At 46.1% G+C, this 26,066-nt stretch overlaps 1 protein-coding gene and 1 long non-coding RNA gene across 51 annotated transcripts in view; one reads left to right on the plus strand and one right to left on the minus strand.

Moving 5' to 3' along the window:
- Pcbp3 (poly(rC) binding protein 3) overlaps window positions 1-26,066 on the plus strand; it is a 263,941-nt gene that overhangs the window by 156,768 nt on the left and 81,107 nt on the right. For 18 of the 50 annotated variants that reach the window (XR_015644631.1, XR_015644634.1, XR_015644632.1 and 15 more), the window contains exon 3: window positions 20,467-20,543. The gene's annotated coding sequence lies outside the window, so the exon portion shown is untranslated. 50 annotated transcript variants of the gene reach the window in all.
- LOC147998575 (uncharacterized) lies at window positions 5,325-24,946 on the minus strand. Its single transcript, XR_015645687.1, has 5 exons — window positions 24,786-24,946; window positions 10,666-11,028; window positions 10,032-10,251; window positions 9,691-9,856; window positions 5,325-6,918 (listed from the first exon to the last, which is right to left on the minus strand). It is a non-coding gene; the product is annotated as an uncharacterized LOC147998575 (long non-coding RNA).

Genomic DNA, 26,066 nt, shown 5'->3' on the forward strand with positions numbered 1-26,066 from the left:
TATTCAGGATGCAATCCTATTATCAAATATAAGACTGTTATAAATGCCTTCTACGGGTTGCTTTTTTACTTTGGGTAGGGTCATTTGATGCAGAAAAGCTTTTAATTCTGCTCAGGCCCAATTTACCCATTTTCCAAAGGTCATGTTAAAAAAAATTGTTGCCTAATCCTAGGCCTTCAATAAATATATGTAAATCAAATTCCCACCTATATGTCTTCCAAGAGCTTACTAATCTTAGCCCTTTTGTCTGTATTTTGTTAGCTTCAGCATACAGTATGAATCAGGGGTCCAAAACCACGAGGAGATCCATTTGTCATAACATAATTGTTGAAAAGACTGTTCTTTCCCTGTTGAAAGGTCTTAGCATTCTATTTTTTTTTTTAAAGATCTAGTTATAGATACGAGGTTTATTTCTGGAGTCTCAGTTCTAACCCATGACTCACAGGTATATTCTTATGCCAGAACGTAGTCTATCTACACCTTCAGGCCTAGCCTAGCGACGCTTTGAAACGGGCCAGGATGAGCCTTCTGCCTTGGTTCTTGTCACTCAGGCGACTCCGAATCACCTGTAGTTCAGTGTGAGTTTGGGGGTCAGCTTACCCACTCCTGTAAACAAGGGCAGATTTGCCCAAGGTGGCCTTGAATGCACAGTTGAATCTGGAGGGCATTCCCATGCTAACAACAGGAAGTCTTGGAATCCAGGGAGATGGAGTGACTCATGTTTCTCTAGCTCTTTTAAAATCTTCTCACTATGCATTGTAGTTTTTATGTGGCACGGCTTGCATTTACGTTCAATTTCATCCTAAGTGCTTTGCTCTCTTCCGGACTACCACAGGTGTAACTGATCTCATCTTCGATATCCTTGCTAGTTTATATAATAATACAACTGACTTTACACTACCAAACTTGCATCTCGAAGCCTTACTTTATTTGCTCTCGTTTGATTTTTCTTGCAATATCCTAGTCCATGTGTTCTTTCATTTCTTTGTGACCAGCATGTCAGGATGGCAATGACTGGATATGATGAGGCTGGCCAGCCTTGCACCATTCCAGGTCTCAGGGTGGGGGTGGGGGTGGGGGTGGGGGTGAGTTACTTAGGGTTTCTTAAGGAGTATGGTTTTAGCTGCGTACAATGACAGCTACAGGTAATGAGTTTGCTGAGAACCATGAATATTCGATGAATTTCGACAGATTACTTCTAATTTTGTTAGTTTTGTCAAAAGTTTATTTTGTCAGATGTTTATTGAAACATGTTTTTTTTTAATTTTTAATCTACGAAATGATAAACATGTTGCTTGCTGCTTGTTGAATTAACATTAATGAGTCAAGTCCTACTTGATTATAATGTGTTGTCTACGAGGAATTTTTTTTTTTCAACCACAATCACGATTCTGACCTGTGTTTTTCTCTCTCAAAATAGTTTCTCCATCAAGGTGGTCTTGAGCTCATGAAGGCTCCTTGTTTGGTTTTTAGGGAAACTAGTGTTCTGTCCTCCATGGTTTTTAGACTTATATCATAAACACTTGGGCTTATCATTTTGTTGGTGAAGAATTTTCAACTATAAATGAAATTTCCTAAATGTTCTAAAGAAATACCTTTGTATATATCCACAATTCTGATTGATATCATAATGGTTTCAGAATAGCCTTTGTTAACACTAAAATCCACCCAGCCTGTCTTTTTTTCTGTCAGTAAGTTTGTCTATCTGTCTTTCTTGACACTGTTGCCCTGTATATCCCGTGTACTCTGGCTTAGAACTTGCCATGTAGCCCAGGCTGGCCTTGAACTTACTATCTTCCTCAGCCTCCCACATGCTGGGAGTACCAGAGCAGGGGTAGTGGATTCCATGTCATGTCTAATGTTTTATCTCTTGTCCATATTGAATTGTCCCTTTTTTTGCAACTTCAGAAACGTTCTGTGCTTCTTGGCTTCCTTTGTATGCACCTTTCTTCTGTAGCTTTTACTGTGAGTGCCTGGGATACAATAGAGGCAAAGAGATATACAAGAGATTAGAGTGGGGACCCTAAAACCCCACACAGGATTAACTGGTTTTCTAGAAAGAGGAGACAATATAGCAGAAGTAATATTTGAAAAAAAAAATAGCTAGCTGTTTTCCAGAATCAAAAGCTACCAGGTTACAATTTGAAAAATTCTGACAAGGACCAACCATGTGAGATGGAAACAACTCAGTTTCCTGCTCGTGGTGGTAAAATTTCAGGTGCTGAAGATGGGCAGAGCCCTTAGCAGAGGAAAGTGCCACCACCTTCCGAGAAATGAGTAGCAGTGGCCTTGCCTGTCACAGGAAGACGGTGATCCGGGTAGACAGCACCTTATCAAATGGAAAGAAGACATCTGCTTGGCCTTCTGTCCTTACGAATACATCTTGCAGGGATAGATGAGGCAAATACATTTTAGTACAGATAAAAAGCCAGAGATAGTTGATAGCTGTAGGCCTTTAGCCAAAGCACTTCTGCATGTTCAATTTTAGGGGGACACGCATTATCATCGTATATGCACAGTCTGAAGTTAAGGGGTTGGAAGCAGAATTATGTGCCTGTAATTCCAACCATGTGGCAGGTATCCTCTGGAACAGCCACACTGATACATCAGTGAGAGCCTGTAAGCCAAGAGTGGAGTGGTGAGGGTTAAAGGCCCTGGGACTGTGTGAGAGCAGCAGACTTTGATCATCTAGGGCAGTGGTTCTCAACCTGTGAGTCATGGCCCCTTTGGGTCCCCTAAGACCACTGGAAACCACAAACATTTACATTATGATTCATAACAGCAGTGAAATTACAGCTGTGGAATAGCAATGAAAATAATGTTATGGTTGGGGGTCACTGCAACATGAGAGACTATATTAAGGGGTCACAGCATTAGGAAGGGTGAGAGCCACTGATTTAGAGACTTAAGGAGTTAATTCCAGGATAAAAAATAGGAAGGAAATTGCAAAACAACACAGGAGACTTAAAAGGTCGCCACTGAGAAAGGGCAGTATAAAATGGTAGGTAAATGTATCGGAAATCTCTACAGGTATCACGGTGCTTTGCAGAGTTTCCTGAGGGAATTGCTTTCCTGAACGGCCTGTGCAGGGAGGGAATTGCTGGTCACGTCTCGTTCTGTGTCCCATAGATTTCAGGGTTTCCCCTCAGTGTTTCCTGCTGCCTCTCTCCCCGCTTTGCCTACACACTGCCAAACCCCTCGGACTCTCCTTGTCACTTTCCACTTCGCTCCAGCTCAGTCTTGTTCTCTCTAAAGGTTGTGTGTTGGACCTGGATCCCGACAGTGTTTCCCACCCTTAGAATTCTATGTTGTCTTGTGTACGGTCAGTCTCAGGGCCAAGTCTGGGATGTTTAAGCTGGTGATTACTGTTTTCTTAATGTTCCCTCTGGTGGCATATTTCAGTGTTTGGTAACCAGCAGGCTGATTTCCCAGGAAGTATTTCTCTGTCACCTGGTAAAATTGTCGTTTTGAGAGGGCCAGGTGCTCACAGTGGCCTATCACTGGGTCCTAGTATAGTGCCTCTGTTGTCCCATGGGTGCTGGCTGCTCACGGTGGCCTACCTCTGGGCCACGGCAGAGACTTGCAGCTGGATATGGAGTGTCAGGGGATGTGTGACTCCACATGCCTGTAGGGCGCTTTCACTTTGACTTTCTTCTTTGTCAGCTGGAGTGTGGTACCACTAGGACCCAACTAGGAGGGTACCAGAGGCTTCCTACTTTCCACAGTCTTGGTGGTTTGCCCAGTAGATTTCCTTGCATCTGCCCGCAGACTGTACCTGGTGTTTCTCTGTACTTGACTTTTCGATGAAGCCTGTCGTTTTTCCTGACACAGGCTTGTACTTTCTAGTCCGATTTTCTCATCAGGCGTCGCTGAAGATTTCATCTGCGTGCTTCCTTTCCAGACAGTCTCAGTTTTTTAATGTCGGGAGCACATTTAGAGAAATGTCTCAGTAGGCGGGGTTTTTCCTTTGTCCAACTCTCATCCAATACTTTCACGCACCCGGGATGGCATGTGTTATGTCACCTGAGATCGTCCCCTTGGTCATTGAGGGGGTCACACAGCTGACTGCTTACAGAAAGCTGTTTTTCAATGAAGGAGGATACTCAAAAAGTATGGGGAATGCATAAATGCATACCAAACGCATAAACAGTGACACTGTTGTACATTATCATGAGCTATGCACCCTACACATATTCGGTATATATGCTGTATTGTATATTCTTCTGGGACCACACTCATGCACGAGGTCCATCGTTGGCTGAGGTGTCATTATGTTGGTTCCTCTTGCCATGTACCAGTCCCAAACTGTTCCTTCAAGCAATAACTACGTATTATCTCACATTTGGGGAGGCGGGAACTGAAAAGTGAGGAGAGGTGCCTCGTACTGGGTCTACTATAGGACAGTATGTGTTGACTGAGCTCAGGATGGAGGCCTGTACCTCTGGAGCCTTCCTCACAGGCTGTGGCATGGAGGCCTCGGTTCCTTCAGGCTCCAGTGCAGGTCATAGTGAGTGCCTCTCCTTTCTGCATGGACACTGCCTGCGTGGCCAGCGTATGCTCTTAAAGGGAAGAACCTAAGATTGAGGCAAGGAAGTACCACACCACCTCCCTGTCTCCAGCACTCAGGCTTCTCCTTTAAGCTCACCTGAAAGCGAGGCCTAGTCTCTGCCCTTTTAAGGGTGAAAGAGTGTAAAACACCAGTGGCAACATTTTCCAGCTACCCCGCTCTCCTGAAGGAATTTCTCAGATTTTCTTGTGGTCTGACCAGAGTAGGGTACCATGAGACTCCATCCCACAGGCTTTCCAGGGGCCGTTGAGCCTTGGCTGTTCTGTGGTTATTTCCACAGACTTTTCTGGAAGTGTTCTCTCCCTAAGCCCCCCACTCCTTGGTGATATACGAAGCCCCTGTGTTTGACTCCCTTTAGTGCTTCGTGCTGCTCTGACGCACACACCTCTGCCAAGTTCCCAGACCAGGCACCATGTGGTCTGATGACTGCTACACCAGCGTCTCAGGCTGCCCCCTGCTGGACACACACATGTCCACCATTGGTGCAGTGGCCTCTCCTGGAGTTCTGTAGAACTGAGTATTTGCTATAAAACATTTGTTTCTGCTCTCTCTTTCTGTGACCATGATAAGCTCCTGTTTGTAGTTTAAGTGATCCATAGACTGATACCTCGGGAGGCTTGTCCTGTCACTGGCATGACACCCCTGCTCTGAAGCATGTGGAGCAGACGATTCAGCTGCTGGGTACTGAGAGTATCGCGCTGCGGTGTAGTGTGTGTCAAAACACTGTGTGAGAGAGACCGAGTGTAGACGGTTTGTTACTTCTCCGTTTAATTTTATTTCTTCTACATAAGTGTAGAGAAACATTCAAAAAACAAATGCATAGATGCCAAAATTACCTGCTTCGAAGAGGAGGGGGAGAGGGGAAGGGGGGAGGGGAGGAGGTAGAGGGGGAGAGGGAGGAAGAGGCAGAGGAAGAGGAGGAGGAAGAGAAGAGGAGAGGGAAGAGGAGGAGGAGGGAGAGAGTGAGGAGGAGAAGGGGGAGGAGGAGGAGGGGGAGGAAGAAGAAGAGGAGGAGGCAGGGAAGAATCAAAGGGAGACCCGATGGGGAGGGCAATCATAGAGGAGCCCCGATGGAGAGGCAGAAGCCTGGGGTTTCTACTCTACTGCTTTGTGCCCCATTGTTAGTATTGTTGTAGCATTTGATCAGCAACCTGGCCAGCACTGGTTATTGGATATGGGTTTTGTGACAGTTAGCACCATATACACAGGGCAGACCCAGGCCTAGCTGACTCTGCCACCTTATTCCCCTCCTAGCATCTTTAGGATACTCTGTTGGCTGGTGCCGTGGTCTTGGGGAGGTTAAGTCTACTCACTGGTCTTTCTTGAGGTTTGCTTGATAGGGGTTAGTCTTGATTCTGTGTGCACCAAACAACTCCTTTACCTTCTGGTGTGATAGGGCGATTGTAAAGCAGTGTTAGGAAGAAATGTGAAGCCGGCTGCTCGGCACCCTTTCTTCTCCTCTAAGGTCAATGCTTCTGTGATACAGGGTTAGGAATACTGGTCCCGGCAGCCCAAACATGCCAGTCGTATGCCTACCACTTCTGTGGGAGGCACTGTGGCTCTGCCGCTCTCCCCTGACCCTCTCATACACCTGGCTGGGACAGACCTCCTGTCGAAGAAGGGGAGGGGCACACAGCTGTGGTTGTGACAGTACACGGAGGGAACAATGTCACTACCTCAAGGGTGTTTTCGTGCTTTTAATTTAAATAGAATCATGGAATGTCAAAAATAGCTTTACAGTGTTTTCTGTTTGTCACAGTTTGGCAAGGAAAGAGTGGTGTCATCGTTCTGTGTGCTTGCTAAGTGATAATTACAAGTGTGGAGACAGATGTGGCTTCCCGAGAGCCAGCAGGATTGTGCCAGAGCTTCTTTGCTCCTGGAAAGAGGAAGTGCACAGAGCTTTGTTGACTGGGACGGTGGCCCCCAGAGGCTTGGAGCTGGGCAGTCAGGGCAGCTGTTTCTCGTCCAGCGTGGACAATGGGGACCGAGCCAGAGAGAGGGTTCACAAAGTGACCAAGCATGGCGAGGGTCCATATGTAGTGGGGACCAGCATCTGTGATACATGGTGTCACGTTAAAGCCCTGAGTGAAGCCACTTATGGGCCATGGTGTCCCTTAGTGGTACACAGAGTGCCTTAAGTGGGCAAGCTGGAAATGGAGTTTTGCCTGTGCCAGATCATACTGGTACACTGCTCACATCCTGCAGCCCCCAGGAGTGTCAGGAAGAAAGGCTTGCTGTTTGGGCTACTTAAGAATTTTGCCGTGGCAGCCGCACAGATGAAAATGCCCCTTATGTGAGTTCCGGCTACACATTCATGAGAGCAGCCTGCATTTACACAATGGGCGTAGCCCCTGCAGAGAGAAATGGTGTCCAGTTACTTGGAGGCCAATTTCTTGTAGTTGCCAGGGTTTTGCTTAGCTTGAGAATGGTTGCTACTCACTTTGGGTCCCACAGCTAATTAACTTGTGGACTATTTAGAAGTAGTTAATTTTTTTTTAAAAAACCAAGTGGGACGAACAACACATAATCAACAGCCGCTTCAAAAACCAGATGATCAAATGTGGTCTCTCTCTCTCTCTCTCTCTCTCTCTCTCTCTCTCTCTCTCTCTCTCTCTCTCTCTGCTTCTCACATCCCCCAGTGCAACTTTTGTACATAACACAGCTCTGCATGGTGATTAATATATTGTATATTGAGAAATGATTCATATGTAAAATTCACCATGCTTAAGGCGATCCATTGCTCAGTGTACCTAGTGTACTTGTGGTTTGCCCAGCTTCCTCCTCTGTCTAGTTGCAGAGCATTTTAACACCCTAACGAACACCCCTGATCCTATGAAGCAGCGATCTCCATTCTCCGTTCCTACCTTCGCTGGTGTCTTTTTCTGTCTCTGCCTGTCTTGGGCATTTCAGACATGAGTAATCTTATACCACAGTCTGATTGACAGGCTCTCTTCACTCCATGCTCATTTTCAAAGTACCTCTGTGTTATAGTGTGTCTCAGATCTTCAACGCTTCATCTTTCTTTATCTATCTATCTATCTATCTATCTATCTATCTATCTATCTATCTATCTATCTTTTTGTGGCTCTAGTGGCTGATCCCCAGGCCTGTGGATGCTGTACATCGTCTCTACTACTGAGCTACATTACATCTCTGACTCCTATTATTTTTTATATCTGAATAACAATTGTAGCGATATATTATTTATCTCACTCCAGTTTTCTGTTGGTGAACATTTTCTTTTTTGCCTATTTGGTTTTTTTGGGGGGAGGGTCATGAAGCTTCTCGACTGATAATGGCGATGATGATGGTTATTATTCTTCGATTTGGAAGCTTTCAGTTCCTTGGGAATTAAATGAAATGTAGATATGGCAGTGCCACATGTAGCTTACCGAGGAACCCCCTGTCTTCCATAGGCGCTGCCCTGTTTATCATTGTCAGGTGAAATGGTCACCTCAGTTTAACAGGCGAAGGTCTAAGAGTGGGGATAGAAAGACTTAGGAGCCATTGGTTGCAGTCAGCTCCATGTGGCCCACTGACCCACTGAGGGCCCTAGTCCTGCCTTGTTGTATGGATCAAGTATCAGCTAACACTGGAGGCTGGAGCTGGAAGGTCACTGGCAAGTGACAGGGAAAGAAGAGCCATGGCAGCTCTCTCAGGAGTCAGGATGAGGGCAAGGAGGCCACGAGTTAGGACATCCACCCTCATGAAGCTGAAATAAGATTGGTTGGGTGTAGATACGGCCTTGGGATTAGTACTATGGCCAAGGCTGCCCAAACGCAAGGGCAGCAATATTCTCCTGGCAGCTTATGCCCTTTATTGTCTGTCCCCTTCCCTGCTAATACCCAACATTGGCTTGCCTTTGCACCCAGTTTTGAGAGAACACCCATAGGTACAGGCTGCTGTGGTGTGGCACCAGTAGAGGCCAGCCATGCTGTTAGCCACGTTTAGCCAACTGTCATCAAACCCTGCATTATGACAGAAGCCTCCCTGACGTTCTGAGCACAAACACTTGATGAGATGAAGACTTCTGCCCCTGGCAGACTCACTTCTAAAAAACGTGTTGTGCTTGACGCCGTCTTTACACATGCTATGCGGCTGCAGGCGTTTCAGCTACACAGTGAAATCATTAGCAGGGCCCTCACAGCTAACACTGCACCCACGGTGCAATCCTGGTTTCCTATGAGTGCCAAACAGATGCTACTTAGAGAATAGTCACAGTTTTGGTAGATCTTGATCACATCCGTCCTCGAGGTGATGGTCACTAGGAGCCCCATATGGATTTAGTGTAAACCAGAAGCATCACTTTTATGAAGTTGTGGAGACCAGCTTGTTTAGCAAAGGAATTATGGAAGAGGGCTCGGCATCCCCACTCAGCATGGTCACTGTGTGGGATGCTAGCAGATCAGCGGTGGGGTGGGGGATGGGAGTCAGGTCTTTTAAAGAATGGGCATGTAGGTAGACGAGATGGAGGAAGAGCATGCTGTCACTCTGTGGGCAGGGGGCTGAGCATCCTCTCACCAGCTGCTCCTGAGGCTCAAAGATGCTGTCAGTGTTTATGAGAACCCAGCACAGAGGCATGCTGGTACAGAGTGCTCCAGAGAGGCGATGCCCCTGTTTCTCTGCCAGGATATGTATGTATGTATGGCACTGGGCTTTTCTGGCTACATGAGCAGAGCCACCACGATCAGCCCCCGATTGTGTTTAACTCACTCCCTGTCACCAGAGGTCTAAGCTCCAGGGTTTCAGGAGTGCTGTCAGGACCCTTGCTGCCTCTCATCAGCTTTCACAATGTTTTCTGCATTCATTCTGTGCCTACAGTTGACTAGAAGTGTCTTTGCAGTGGTTACGGTTGGTAGGTAAGACTTAAACTTTGAGGGAAAGTGGTCCCCTTAAGACCGTACCCAGGATGCATGTGGTCAGGTGCTCATGCTGGATTTGCATGCTCTCACGGGTCTGCCTATAGCCCAGAATGTGGACAGCCGTGGGCCCTGGTCCTGGTTGTGATGGGGACGATGGTTACTGTCCTCACGTGACTCCTGCTGCTGGTACATTGTTTTGTCTAATTCCTAGAACAATGGCTTTAGGCAGGTATAGCATTTCCCCTAATAGTGGCAACTTACACCCAGGTGCTGTAGGCTCTTCTCTCATTACTCCTGGTCAGCATGCAGATGCCAGTCCATTGAGTTTTCGAACCCCATGTTTCTTCTCCCCAGTCAGTATCCAACTGGTGGACTCCGTATGAAGGGCTTTACGGTGTGTGTCTTAGCGAAGCAGGGAGAACGGCACCTGTCACGTGAGTGAGACAAGCAAGGTGTTACATCTCTCAGGGAAGGCTGATCACAGCCCAGTGACTGAGTCTGAAGTGCAACCGAGTACAATCTGCAGCTTTCTTGTTAGAAAAACACATCTTTTAATGAATTCCGTGAGAAGAACAGAAAGGAAGAAAAGAACTTAGGCTTACCAGGTTCTGCCTGCCGTTGCTCCTTATGGTTTCCTGGAAGGGCACTCTGAGCCCTGGGGGGTGGGGGTGGGAGGCTGCTTATTCCTCTACACCCTTTGAGCCCAAAGAGGCCCTCCAGGTGGACGCCGGATGTCACCAAAGGACGAGGACCACATAGCTCCCCTGCACAACTCCATTGGATGAAACCACCCAAAGGAGTCTGTGCTCTCGACGAGCAGATCTAGTGAGCCAACATCAAGAGACAGAATGAGAATAAATAAGGGAAGTTGGTGATTGTTTAGAATTATACGGGGTTTGTCCTAATTTTTAAATGCAGTATATTTTGATTATATGTTCTCCCCCTCTCCCAGCTCTCCCAACTCTACCCCCCATTAAATATATTTTGATCATATTTTTAAATCTTTCTCTCTCTTAGAAAACTCACAAAATGAAAATCAAAACAACCATTCAATAAGACAACAAACACTGAAACAAACAAAACGACCCCCCCCCCCAACCCTTGAAGAACCATGGAGCCTGTTTTGACAACTACTCTAGGGCATGGGGCCTATCCTGGAATATGTAATATACCCAGTGAGGCCTCCTTTGGAGACAACAGGTCTTCCTTTTGCCAGAAGCCATCAATTGCAAATACCTTCTTGGTTAAGGGTGGGACTCTGTGTCCGCTTCTCCCGCTCAGTACTGGACCCTCTTGAATCTGTGCGGGTTTTGTGTAGGTGGCCCCAGTGTTTGTGAGTTCATCCGGGCATCAGTCCTGCTGTGTCTGAAAGTTACTGCTTCCTTGGAGTCATCCATCGCCTTTGGCTCTTAATCTTCCCACCCAGTCTTCTTCATAAATCACTGTGTTGGGTTGGGAGGTTGTTAAAGCCACCCATCCCATTTAGGCCTGAGAGTTCCAAAGTCCCTCACTCTTGACATTGTCCAGTTGTGGGTCTGTGTTCGTGCCTATTTATTGCAAGAGGAAGCTTCATGGACGGCGGATGAATGAGACACTGACCTATGGATATAGCAGAAGGTCGTCAGCAATTGTTTTATTGCTATGCTTCTACACCAGAAAAATAGTAGTAGGTTTTCCCTGGGCCCATGGCTCAGGTTCTCAGCCACTTTAGCTGGGTCAGGTGTGGATTCCATCTCATGGAGTAGACCTCTTAAAATCCAATTTTAAGAAGTGTTTGGTTGCTCCCATAACGTCTGTGCCACTACCGCACCGTACACCTTGCGGGCAGGTTATTGTTGTAGGCTGCAGGGTTCGTAGCTGGTGATATTGATCGCCTTTCTCCTCCGGTAGCATTCAGAGTACCTTCCAGCACCATGAACGCCAGTCAGTAGAGGTGAAACTTCTAGTTGGGCACCTTTTCCTAAAAGAAATTCAACTTCTCCATTTTCAATGACATAAGTACTGTCATCAAGAGGGCCTTGCCATCAGGTTATAGAGAACAACCAACCCATTGGCAGTAATCTGTGATATTTTGCGGTGGGGGAAGTTCATGGAACTCTTTGGAAAGCAGGATGTGTGACCTATTCCTGGCCCTGAGGTTTTACATGGTGGTATAAGATGTCTGGGCGGGACATTGTCTCCCCTGTGACATGGTGACCTGTTTAGCTTCCTGTTACCTATGTATGTATTTTAGGGGGTTTCTATATAGTTTTTCAGAAGGCCTTTAGGTTAGCTGCTCCACCCCATATCCCCTCCTTTCCTTTGCCCTCCCTTCCCTCTGCTCACTTAACCTTTCTATTCTAGTCCCCCTTTACTCCTATGTAAAATACTATTGTTTCCACTTCCTCGGGAGACCCTTTTCCCTGACCCCATAGTCCCTGACTAGGTACCTAACCTCATTGCTTATTCGGACTACAGCATACATATCAAAAGCCTAAAAATTAACATTGTGGGATTTTTTTCTACACTTTATTGAGGCTTGACATTGTTGTAACTGTTTTGTATTTATCCTATTATGATTATTGTAATTATTCCTTGGTGATCCTACCCTTCTCTTTACACTGACATCCTGTGGGCTTTAATCTGTTGGGTGAGCTTTTGTTTTCTGAAGCCCATGCTGGCTATTGACTAAAACCATTTTACATTTTATTTTGTACATAGTTCTGAGCATGTTCTACTTCCTGTTTTTTCTCTTGGTTTTTGTTTATTTGTTTGGTTTGGCTTTTTGTTTTGTTTTGTTTTTTTCTTCTCTGGGGCTGGATGTGCTCATGGCTTCTCTTGTTTCTTCCTAAAGGAGGAACCTTCCTAAAGGAGGATCTTAGTTTTTTGTCTCACTTAGTATGTGTGCTCTCAAGCTTTGTCTAGCTCTCTCTTATGTGACTTCAGCCATGCAGGCTGGTTAGTTGGATTGTGTCCCATAACTGCTCCCACACCCTGGAGACCAGCTGCTACAAAAGGGTGTTATGAAGACGCTGTGAGACCTCTGCCTCCTATGAACACTTGTTCTGTTGGGACCATTATTCCTGGTCTTTCATGTGCCACACTAGTACCTCCCATGTCTACCACCACATGGCAAATGCCTTTCAGGAGTCCCTGCTAGAGAGAGGGTCCTCAAGACTCTCATCTTCCATTAGGGTTAGAGTTTGAAGGACCAAGCGACTTGTTTGCCTGGTTCTTTCATTTTAACGCAGTAGAGTGTTGATGCTTTCCCCCTAAGATCAGGACGTGGGGTGGGGGTGGGCACTGTTCTTACTTTTCCTGTTCATTACTGTTCTGGAGATGCTAGCGAGTTCACTATGGTGAAGACAGAAATAAAAGGCTTTGGAATTGGGAAAGAGGAAGCAACCCTGCCTTTATGTTCGGCTGACTGTCACTCTATCACATCCAAAACAAGCTAACTACCCCTAAGAAGAAGCTTAGCAGGGCTACAGGATACAAGGTCGATCTATAAAAGACAGTTGTCTGTTTTATTCTAGCCACAAACTCAGGGTCACATAGATAGCCTATTTAAGTTCTTTGGGACACTAAATAAAATAAAAACTAGACAACATGTGGAAGATTTTTTTAATTGAAAACATTTTTCCATATAATAATATATGCTGATCACAGTCATCCCCCACCCCAGCTTGCTCCCAGATCCTCTTCACTCACCCACCCACCCAACTCTACATCTTTTTTCTCTTTAGAAAACAAACAAACAACCCAAAATTAAAATAAAACAAAACAAAAAGCACAAGACAGGCGGTGACACAGAGAAGGATCAACCGATGGCTTGCTGTGGGAAAGCATGCCGAGAAGCCTATGACCCTGAGTTTGATCCCTGGGGCCCATGCGGTAGAAGGAAGAAACCTACTCTGCAAACTGTTTACTGTCCTCCACCAAACACCCCGACATGTGGTTTAAATTATGACGCAAACATCATTTAAAACCACCCACTTTACAGGAAAGAGTGTATTGGGAGCCAAAAGAGAGAAATAGCAGGTCACATATAAAGATGCACTTATCAGAATAACACCGGCTTTCTCAATGGAAACTTGAAAAGGCAGAAGAGTATTGAAAGACAATCTAAGTGACTGTATCCAGCCAAACTGTTGTAAATTATGGGGAAAGCATTTCATAATAAAAGTAGGCTAAAGGAATTTATAACTGGTAAGCCAGCTCTCAGACAATACTGGAGGAAAGTCTTCACTGGAAGAGAATGGTAATCATATTGAAGAGGCTCTGAGGGCAGGGGAATATTCTAGAACAGCAGTTAAACAAGTAAGTATTGTGAAACCATGAAATACTACAAAATCAAATGACCAGAATCAATACACATTTTTCTGTAGTCATTCTGAATATCAATAGTCCTAATTTCCCAATTAAAGATATGGTGTATCTATTTTCTGCCTTCAAGAAACATCCCCGACAAGAGCTGGCCCTGCCCCTCGCCAGCTGCAGCACTCAGGACAGTGGAACCCTGTACTTTGCCTGGGCAGCACAGTAGAGCTCTGACCCTGGTGGGAAGGTGCAGGTGAGCCATCCCTAAGGGCATGAGGGCAGGAGAGCTGGCCCCTCCCTTTACCAGCTGCTGCACTTGGGTGAGCTAGCCAGGATACTACTGCAGAGCTGGCCCTGGTGGTGTGGGTGCAGGAGAGCTGGCAGGCTGACCAGCTCAGCTACCACCCGGGCCCAGATCTAGGGCTTTGAGTTGTCCCACCACAACTCACTTTATACTGGTCAAAGGGACAATCCATCAAGAAGACATTACAATTTTAACATATATCCACCAAACACAGGTGCACACAGTTTCACAAAGCAAATATTACCAGATATAAAGCTATAGATTAATCCCAACACAGTACTAGGTGACTTTAATACCCCAGATGGCACTAATATACAGGGCATCTGGATATAAACAAAGAAACATTGGAGTTAAACGATATCATAGATAAATCAGATTAACAGACACCTACAAAACTTCCATCCAAGCACTGCAGAATACATATCGTTCTCACCAGCCTAAGAACACTCTCTAAAATAGGTTATAGATTTTGACACAAATGAAGTCCCAATAAACACAGGAAAAGTGACACAACTTCCTGTATTTTATCTGACCCCAGCGGAACAAAGCTAGAATCCAACAGCAGTAGAAGCTACAGAAAATTCACCAACTCAGTTGAACAGTGAGGAAATCAAGAGAGAAGTTTAAAAATTCCTAGAGTTGGGTAAAAATGAAGATACAACACGCCAAAGTCTATGGGAGACAATGAAGCCTTAAGAGTAAAGTTGATAGCTCTAATTGCATATGTTAAGAAATCAGAGATATTGCAGATAATTTAATGATGCACCCTCCATCTTGGAAGAACAAGAAGGTGAACTGAAATTCAATAGAGGTAAATAATTAAGATCAGGGAGGAAGTTAACAAAGTAGAACTAAAAGAGAAAGAGAAAGAATGAATGCAGCAAGGAGCTGATTCCTTGTAAAGACAAAAAATATCAACCTTTTAGCGAAACTAAGGTCAAGACTGAGAGACAACTCTCAAATTAATGATGCTAATGAGGAAAAGGGAGACACTAAAACAGATCCCAAAGAAGTCCAGGAAAGTATAAAAGAAATGGATACACTTCTAGACACATATTCCTAATAAAGTTAAACCAAAATGAGATAAGTAATTTGAACGGATCTATAAGAAACAAACAAGATTGATGAAGTAATTAAAAATTGCTCAAGTGAGAAAAGCTCAACCCCAGATGGGTTCGCTGCAGCGTTCTACTAGGCCTTTAAAGAGCGAGCACTGATCCTTTCCAAAATATTTTATAAAATCAAAAAGGAAGGGATGTTGCCAAACTCATGTATGAAGCTAGTAAGGGGTCTGTCTCAGCATAGTAAAGGCTCCACAGGACAAACCTAAAACCAACATTTTAAATGGAGAAAACTTGTAGCGTTTCCACTAAGACAAAGGTTTCTTCTCTCCCCACCTTTTATTCAATGTGGTTTTAGAGCAGTCTTAGAGCAGTAAGACGAGAGCAGCAACTGAAAAGGACACAAATAGGTAACAAATTAAAAATAATCCTTTTTTTGCAGATATATGCAGATCCCATACACAAAAGACCCTAAAGCCGGTATCAGAGAACTCTTAAAATCTGATAAATTCCTTCAGTAATATGGCAGGATATAAAATTAACACAGAAACCAGCCTTCCTATATATGACAGATGAGCACATTGAGAAAGAAATCAAGAAAACAGCTCCATTTACAATAACATAAAAAACAAACAAAAAGCCAAAACAGGAACAATAACCACCACCACCAGCCACCAACAACACTGTAATAAGCTTAACCTAGGAAGTGAAGGATCTCTACAATGAAAACCTTAATACCCTGTAGAAGGAAATTGAGAAAGACATTAGAGCACCATATTTATGGGCTAGAAGAATCACTACTGTAAGAATGGCTGTCCTGTCTAACAATCTACAGATTCAGTGCAGTCATCATCAATACTCCAATGCACAGCCTGGTCCAGAGTGAGTTTCAGGATAGCCAGGGATACACAGTGAAACTCTGTCTTGAAAAAACAAACAACAAACAACCCAATCAACCAAGCAAAAACCAACAAAATAAAAACAAACAAAACTTTGAAAACTCGTCTGGAAGTAGAAGACCTTGTGTCCTAGTTTGGTTTCTCTTGTGATAAACACCATGACCAAAAGCAACTCGAGGAGGAGAGGGCTTATTTCACTGTATGCTTTATAGTCCTTCATCAAGGGAGGTCAAGGAAGGAGCTCTTAAGCAGTAACCACAACGGAATGATGGACACTGGACTGTTCCCAGGCCCATGGCAGCCAGCTTTCCTATACAGCTCAGGCCCAACTGCCCGTGAAGGGTACCATTCAAGAGTGGGCTGGGCCTCCTACATCAATGAGCCATAAGAAAAACTCCATAGCCATACCACGGACAGCCCGATGGAGGGAATGTTTCGATCGAGAATCTTTAAAAGTCTGTTGTTGTTCACCAAAGCAAACTTTGACATCCTACGTTGTCAAGGCAATTCTGAGCAAAAAGAGCATGGTTGGGGTATCACTGTACCTGATTTCAAGTTATGCTTTAGAGCCCTGGTCATAAAAACAGCATATTATTGGCATAAAAACAAGCATATAGATCAAGATAGAAGAATAGAGGATCCTGGATTTAAACCCACACAACTCCAGCCACTTGAGTTTTGACAAAGATGCCAAAAAAATACACATTGGAGAAAAGAAAACATTCTCAGCAAATGGTTCTAGGAAAACTGGCTATCTACCTGTAGAAGAATAAGACTAGACCCTTCTCTCTTACCATTCATAAACATCAGCTTTTAAAGGATTACAGACCTTAATGTATGACCTGAAACTTTGAAATCATTATACACAATATATACACACATATACACATAGATCTATAGATAGAGATAGACTTTGTGAATAGGACTCTAGTTTTTCAGGAAATCAGGCCCCAAATCAATAAATAGAACCTCATCAAATTAAAATGCTTTTGTAGAGTAAAGGGTGGTGTGATAGATAAATAGGCATGGCCCCATAGACTCATGTGTTTGAATGCTGCCCCCAGCGGTGGCACTATTAGGAGATATGGCCTTGTCAGAGTGGGGTATAGCCTTGTTGGAGGAAGTGTGTCACCGTGGAGGTGGGTTTTGAGGTCTCATAGTCACACAGTCATCTTCTTGCTGTCTTTGGATCAAGATGTAGAACTCTCAGCTCCTTCTCCAGCACCATGTCTGCCTGCACACTGCCCTGCTTCCCACCATGATGATAATGGACTAAACCTCTGAAAGTGTAAGCCAGCCCCAATTTAAAAAGTAACTTTTATAAGAGTTGCTATGGTCACAGTGACTCTCAATGCAATGGAAACCCTAACTAAGACAGAAGAAACCCTAATTAAGAGACAGCGTACTGTATGGTTAGCTGTACATCGGATAGAGGAGTACTATACTGGAACTCAAAAACAGAACAACCAACCCAGTTAAAAACAGGCTAAGGAACTGAGCAAAGTCCTTGAAAGAAGAAATACACATAGCCAATAAATATTTTAAAAAGTGTTCAACATCATTAGTCACGAGGAAAATACAAATTAAAAAGAGGCTGAGATTTCTCTCATAGCAAGTGTCTGTCCCACCCAGTCCAATTGGCTGTCTTTAGGAATATAAGTAAGTCAGGGTTGAAAAGATGGCTCTGTGCTTAAGAGCACCCCCTGCTCTTGCAGAGGTTCAGGGTTCGGTTCCCAGCACCCACTTAGACGTAGTTACATGGGGATTCGCACATTCTTCTGGACTCACAGGCCTTGGGAATGCACACAGTCACCTACAGGCAAGCAGAGAATCACTCCTGTACATAAAGAAAAAGTAATATTAAAAAACAAATGCCGGGGAAGGAGTGGGAACATAGGAAATGTGGAAATCAGTGTGGAGGTTTCTCACAAAACCAAACATTGACCTTGCGTGCGACCCAGGCACATCACTTCTGGCCACTTACCAAAAGGACTTTATATCCTACCTCAGAGATGCTTGTATATCCAAGCTTGATGCCACTGTCTTTCCAAAGCAAGGAGTGGAAATGAGCCTGGATGTTCACCATGGTGAGTGGGTGGAGGAAGCATGGTGTCTAAACACTGTGGAAATTCATTCAGTCAAAAAATGTAGGCGTGACTCTTATGGGAAGAATCGATGGGGCTGGAGAATGCGCTAGGTCTCAGTACTCAGGCTCAGGAAGACAGTGAATTCTCTCTCTCTCTCCTGTGTGGGTCCCAGCTCGTTACCTTACAGTATCTGCCTTTATGTAGAAGGGGATATTTGTAGAGCCTAGGAAACTAGGGGAAAACACGGGGCCTATGAGACAGGTAAAAAGATTCTCTTGTATATGTGGTGTGGAGGGTTATGTAGAGCACATGTGGTATAAAGTTGGAAGAGGGAATTCTGGGAGTGGACAAGTCTAAGAGGGCACAGAAGTGAGGGAGACGGGGAATGTGGGGGATTGAGGTGGGAGGGGCATAATAACCCACAGTATATGAAAAGGTCATAAATATGATAAGCTAAACAAAAGGTAAAAGGGCTTGGAATGGAGGTACTGTAAGCTGCTCCTAGAAGCCACGTGCTAATAAACAAAAACCCTAATGTGTGGGATACTGTCCTACTAATTGTTGGTCAGGGAGGGTCCTGGAGCTCCCAGAACAAGACAGGCAAATGCTGTTGGTTGCTCACTAGAAGGAGATCGTTAAGACCCTATTGCCGAAGACACCGCATGTCTTGGTCAGAGGACATAAATCAGGCTACCACTGGGCTGGAAGCTTCTTCGCTGCTTGCTAGCCCTTGTAGTGGTGGGAGCTGCTATTCAGGCTGGTGAGGGACGCATTGCCTACAACAGTTGTACTCAGCTTGGACCGTGTGTACAACAATAATGTCTGACCGAGGAGGATGTGTCCACTGGTACCACAGAGGCAGGTCTATTTTACGACAACCACATGCTTTTTGTGTTTTAATTTGATGCCTGCTCCTCATGACTGATTCTGAACCCGGCCCAAAGCCTGTGGTTGGGAAGTGACAGGCCTGAGTGAGGAAGCTACTGTAGTGGTTTCCTAAAGGGACCTGATGTGTGCCTGTCAAATCGCCTTCTAAGCCACTGTGTTTATGGCCGTAGATTAGTGCTAATGTCAGCCCTGATCTTCTTTTTACACAGCCAGCAGTGACTGTAGAGACTCATAACCAGTCAGAGTCCCGAGAATAAATGACTCTCGGATTCCTAGCAGTGGGGACATCAGCACCACCCCTCCAAGGCTCAGAGAACATCGCAGAAGTAGGGATGGAGAGAATAGAAGATCCAGAGGAAGCTGGGGTGGGGTAGCATATGGAACATTTGCTGTCTGGGCAGGGCATGGCTGCTACGCTCAGGATTAGGGCACAAATCTGACGAGGACTGAGCCTGTCAGTATCCTGCTGTGGAAAGGACAGGGTCTCGTGGGAGCCAAACCTAATGATACTCACAAGAGGGAAAAGTGTACGTGTGCACGTGTGCCTGTGCACTCACAGACACACACACACACACACACACACACACACACACACACACACACACACACAGGGGCGGACAGGCAGAAGGAGGGAGGGAGAGCGATGGAGGGAAGGAGAAAGAGAGACTGACAGAGAGAGGGTAAGTAGAAAGGGAGAGAAGGAGGTATGGAGGAAGGGAGGGAGGGAGGGAAGGAGGGAGGGAGACAGAGGTAGAGGACATGGAGGTAGAAGGGGGAGCCAATCAGGAAATAGTTTACTGGCAGAGGAGAAATGGGCGTGACTGTGATTGAAAGACATTATACATGTGTATGGAAAGTCAGACTGAAACCCAATATTATGTATAGCTAATAAATGTTAATAAAAACATTTAAAAAAGCTGTAATGGTGGTTATGCTTAGAAGACAGCCTTCCATAACACCAACTAATTAGACACCCTGCACTGACTGATGGGACTCGTGTTACAGCACACAGACCAGGGGCAGCATCCCAGCCAGGCCTTAATGGCTGCCTTTTCTTATTCCGTCGCTTTGTTCCACAAGCACTGGGGACTTAAGGCCCTTCAAAGACGTGCGGTTGGATTTCCAAAGCTGCATTTCTGTGCTCGCTGAGGCCGCAGACGGTTTTGAAGATAAAGTTAATGAGTCTGGTCAGATAGAGTAGGCTTTGGGGTACATTAGCAGTGTGTTGTAAGAAAGGGCTGGGTAAGCACGAGGCTAACCAATAAAGGCTCAGTATGGGGAATGGGCAGGCGGCCACACTAGGATTCACAGTATCTCTTTACTGAGGTGCGTGAGGCAGAGGAACAGTTGCTGGTGGATAACCACACCCAGTTTCTGTGAGCTTCCCAGGCTGAGAAGAATGGAAAGGGGTCAGGGGGATATGGCCTTGTGTGCCTTCGTGTTACTGGCCTTGTCAGCTTCCTCAGGTAATGTGACGCTTCTCCCTTGCTTTTTGGTAGATGGACAGTCTCTCCTCGGGGAGCAGGTGGGCTGGCAGGACAGGCGTCCCCAGGCCGGGAGAAGGAGGCGCTCCCAGGTACTCTCGTCCACCCCTGCTGGTGACTTGCCCACCCAGCCCTGTCCTGTTCCAGACAATGGCCACCTGTGACCCTGCCTGCCTTAACCTGCTTTGCCCATCTGTGCCTGCCTGTGCCTGACCTTAGCCCAGAACTCTCACCCTTTCCCACCCCGACTCAGGACTGGTCCTGACTTCCGGTTCCTGCCTTGCTTCACCACTTTGACCCAATTCCCAGTAACCCCGTTCTGCCATGTCGCATCACAGGGACTTCTCAAGAAGGAACTGTTGAAAGCCCGTCAGTGCTACCTGCTTCTCATCTGTTTATTTCTGTTCAAAGGGTAATTTGTAGTGAAACGCAAGCACATGTTTATTTCCGAGTAATATGGCCTGGATTCCGGGATGACTGTGACTTCTCATGCACACTGTCCCTTCCTGTCTACACAGGATGGTGGGAACGCTTTATCTGCTTCGTGGTCACTGTCATCGGGTTAGAAACAGTGGAGGCGAGGAGTTCAGAGGAGCACAGACCTGAGGAGGGATTCTAGGTGAGGCTGGAGGAATTGAGCAGCTACAGGGTCAGCAGATCAACAGCAACCAAAATGGACGCTGTGCCAGCATCTGCTAAGACCTGGGACATGGACTTTACATCTGAGAGAAGCAGTGATAGGGTCAGAAGAAGAAGCAGGGGAAAGGAAGTGGGGGGTGAGAGTAAATGAGTACATGTGTGTCAGTGCACGTGTGCATGTAAGTTTGCACACAGAATACATCGTTATACACGTTAATGCCCGTGGGTGTGAATGTGGGTTTACATGGGTATGAATGAGCACACACACCTGTGGGTGTGACTGTGCATGTCTATACATGTTTGTGTTTGTGCATCCATGTATAGGAAGGTGTGTGTGTTTGTGCACGTGTGATTGTGTCTTTATGACTTGCTATGTGCATGAGTACATGTTTGTGCCCGTTTGTGTCTGTGTGAATGCATGCGAGTGTGTGTGTGTGTGTGTGTGTGTGTGTGTGTGTGTGTGATGTGCACACATCTTGTCTCACTTGAGGTGATGCTTTAGCAAAGGTGAGACAGTAAGCTATAATTGCAGAGCAGTCATACAGAAGACTGGCTAGCATGAAAGTCTATGGTGGAGGAACAGTAGGGGCCATTGTGGCCAGAGGAGAGTGAGCATGGGGCGGCTTAGCTCTGAGAGGCAAGGGTGGGTCCCCACAGCAGCCTTCAGCCTGAGAGAGAGCTATTGCATGGTGTATGCAGAAGAGAGGGCTGAGCAGATGATTTGTTGCAGTTACTGTGGCTTCTGGGTAGGATAGACTCTCAGATGACCCAGGCTGTGAATAGCGACCAATTAGGAGGCTCTGCCTGGGTGCAGGTGAGAAGCATGTGTGGGCGCATTTGTGGATAGAACCCTGTGACTAGAACAGGCAGTCGTGTTCCTTTATCTGCGGAGTGTATCTTTTTCCTCAGGTGTGACGTCCATCCTGGATGGCCGTCTCTGGGGACAGACCACCGACCTCCAGTGTGGTCACTGGTGAATCTGTCCCAAGCCTCATCAGAGCCTGACAGGAAACCCAGGCTTGGCTTCTGTTGATATGCTGACTGTGGGTAGCAGCATAAGGCTTTTCATCGCCTTCTAAATGTAAGGCCGTGTCCTCTAAACAGTGAGAAGGCAGTCTGAGATAGAGGACATGGACAATAGGAAGGCCATCAGCACTGATAGGAAAGCTGAGACGAGACTTTGAGGCCGAGAGGCATCTGGCAGGCAGAGAAAACAAAGGAAACGTGGGCTTGTGCTTTGCTGACAAACCCATGTATAGCTAGAAGCAGTGAGGACTATTAAGGGAGCATAGGTAGACAGAGGAGAGGCTCAGGCCTGGGTGTTGCAGCCTCTGCAGAACAGGGGAGGCAGGGAAATATGCAAGGAATGACCAGAGTAGAACTAGGGACAGGAGGAGCCATGAGGTACGTAAGGGAGCAGCCTCACAGGCCAGAGATCTTTCCATCCCCGAGATAAACCTGCTGAGGGGAGAGTGAGGACCAGTGGATGAGCCTGGGAAGACACAAGCTGCCTTGAGCTTCTTAGATCCAGGGGTACATGAGCGGAAGTGGGGGGGGTCAAGGTCAGCTGGAGATGTGACTGTGGATAGGAGTTCTTGCTGCTGTTACAGAACCAGAGTTCAGCTTCAGGCACCCACAATGGGAGCTCACAACCAGCTATCACTCCAGTTCCAAGGAATCTGGTGTACTCTTCCAGCATCCTTGGGGACTGCATCCACAGGGTGCACATGTATACACTCAGGCAAACACCCACAAACACTTAAGAATAAAGAAAATACGTCTATAAAAGAAGAATGAAGGGAGAGTCTATGTAAGTGATGGGTGGCAGGCATAGGGACCGGTACTTTAGAGTTTTGCTACATGGGACTAAAGCAAGAGGGCAGAAGGAAGCTAGGATTCTTTTGGAAATGGGAGAAGCAATAACATATATCTGAGGTGCCATAGACAAGCAGGAGGAGGGAGAAGATACAGCCGCTGAGGCCAGCCCTGGGTACTGTGGGTACCAGTGGGATGCAGCAAGGAAGTCCTTCCTGAAGGAAGGATGCTGTCGGCCATCAGCCCAAAGTGAGAACCGAGAGGCATGAAGACAGGACTCTATCTGAAGTTCAAGTTTACACATCGAAAGACAGTTTCAGCTGTAAGAGATAAGTCTGACAATCTGGGATTGGGACCAGGCCAGAAAGGAGACTTGTGACCTCTGGGCTATGCAGCCTGTGTGGCTGTGTCATGTACTTGGTAGCTTTTGTTTTCCAATGATGCTTGTATAGTTGCATGATCAGGGTGGAACCGGCAGAGGGACATTTTAGCAGGGGTTAGCTTTTGGTCAGTAAGAACATGTGACAAGTGGGGGCAAAGAGAGCTGAACAAGGACAGGATAGAGCCGGGGGCGGGGGGGGGGGGGCGGGGATGATCTAGCAGAAGGCAGGATGCCACACCTGGCTTCCGTTCCAGTTGCTGGCAGTTGTAGCTTAACTGCTCTCAGAGTAGAAAACAACCGAGAAATTAAAAAAAAAAAAAAAAAAAAAAAAGCAACTCCCCCCGCCCCCCACTACTTTTCCCAGTTCAAGATCAGTACTTGGTTTCCATGGTTATTGCTGGCTAGCTACACAGCAAGTGTTATGTAGTGGCACAGGGTAATTACAGACAACGGAAAAATTGCAGGATGAGTCTTAAATAAATACAGAGCAGTAGATGGTTTAGCCTCTGATCCCGAGAGCGATGTGCAGTTCACTTCTGGGCCTCAGCTGCTTGTGGAGCTGGGCCTTAGGTCAGTCACCAGCCCAAAGCCATGCTTCTGGCCTTTAGCTTTTCTTAGCTTTCCCACATGATTGGACTTGCACTTCCTTCTGTGCCGGAACTCAAGGCAAGCAGCCCTCATCTCCATTAGGCTGCCTCCTTAGGTGAGGTTGGGAAGTGGGTTCAGGCCTTATGTGGTTCAGGCTGGAAGTTTCATCATACTTTAGAATGGGAGTTTTGAGCCTAAAGATAGTGCCCAGGAATCTTGTAGTAGTTTATTACAACAGGAAGATTGTTAGGAACAGTCATCTTAATCCAAAAACCTTCAGGCATGATTGAAGCAGCAGCTAGAGCAGGGATAGAAGTGTCTAGTTAGAGGGCCAGGAATATGGATTAATGGACTGAAACAATGTTTGTGAGCATTGCAGAAGACGTGACAAGGCCATAAAGAACAAGGGCTCGATGCACGGACGAGTGGGAACAAGAAGGGCTAACTCTCCACCCTGAAGTGCTCTTGAGCAAGCTTGAGATGTGTGCGCCCAACTCACACCGAGAAAGCAGACTATGGTTGTACCATGACGTCGGAAAGTGTGCCCAGCCACCTGTAGCTCCAGAGAGGAGCTGGGACCCCTCCCTGAAGACAGAATCAAGCTGTATGGGCCCTAGGAGAGGGCGAGCGGATTGAGGCTTTAGCAGGGGTGTTGGCACAGCCATGCTCAGTCACAGGCTTGGAGAGAGCCAAAGGCAGAAAAAAGAAGTACCATACACAATAGAAGAGGGATGTTCAAGGAGCAGGTCTGTAAGTGTAACACATGAGAAAAAGATTGCAATAGAAGAAAATGGTTTATTTCGTCTTATAGCTGCATCACTGAGGCAAGTCAGGGCAGAAAGGAAGGAGCTCTAGACAGAAACCTGGAGGGAGAAACCATGGAGGAACTGGCTTGCTCCTCATGACTTACTTAGTTTCTTCCTTTCCTTTTCCTTTTCCTTTTCCTTCCTTCCTTCCTTCCCCTCTTCTTTTTCTTCAGCCTGGGACCCTAGTCCATGGGATGACACCATCGACTTTCAGGGTAGATCTCTCCTTCTCAGTTAAATTTCCTTAAGTCACCCTGAAAAACATGCCCAGGTACACATCTCCTACATGATTCTAAATCCCATCAAATCAACAGGAAGGTTAACAAAGAATGTCACATACTGCCATCAAGGGTTCTCAGTTGCATGACTCTGTGGTGATACACAGCCCCTCTCCCAGCTGTATCTGTGCCAAGGCCTCAGGCTTCCTTGGACTGTCTTGGACATCCTTATCCTGGCACCATGGTAGCCACACGGGTCACCATCACACTGTAGTCTTGGGACAGCTGCCTCAGTTTGGGCCTGGGCCCTTCTGAGAATGCATGGCCTAAGGGTGTCCCCTACTAGGGGCTTGGCTCCCATAGAGAAAGGCATAGTTGTGACCTTCTATTGCATGCATGGGAGGCTAGATGCTCCCCCTGCCCAAGGCAGACCAAGGGAAGGAAACTAATTTGAGCATTCGGGATGGGTGGTAGTATAGCGAGGAAGCGTTTGGAACTGGAAGATGACAGTGGGGCCGGAGTCTTTCCTTCTGAATCCCCTAGATCCTTAACTTCGGACAACCCAGCCAGTAGTGCACACTGGAGTCGCAGAACTTACAGAACGAGTCTTATTCTACCTACCATCTATAGATAGATAGATAGATAGATAGATAGTAAGTAGGTAGATAGAGATAAAGATCTAGATAGATGATATAGATATAGATATAGATATAGATATAGATATAGATATAGATATAGATATAGATATAGATATAGATATAGATATAGATATAGATATAGATATAGATAAGGGGATTTATTAGAATGGCTCACAGGCTGTGGTCCAGCTAGTTCAACAATGGCTGTCCATAATGCAAAGTTCGAGAATCCAGCAGTTGTTCACTCCATGAGGCTGGCTGTCTTAGCTAGTCTTCAGTATACACCAGAACCCTGAGCAAGTAGGCTCTACTGCCTGTGAAGGAATGGACTTGCTAGCAAGACAGGAGCAGGCAGGCAAGGGGTAAAGGCTTCCTTCTGCTGTCTCCTCTTAGAGGCTTCTAGCAGAAGGTGCGGCCAAGAAGAGAAGTGAGTTCTCTCAGCTCCAAAGGTCGATGTAGAGCCAGGAGTGCGTGAAGAGAATGTGACTTGGTCTCCCTTTGTCTCCAGTTGAAACAAACACCAGTGTGC

Source organism: Rattus norvegicus, chromosome 20, assembly GCF_021556685.1.
Source record: "Rattus norvegicus strain SHRSP/BbbUtx chromosome 20, alternate assembly SHRSP_T2T, whole genome shotgun sequence".
Lineage (NCBI taxonomy): Eukaryota > Metazoa > Chordata > Mammalia > Rodentia > Muridae > Rattus > Rattus norvegicus.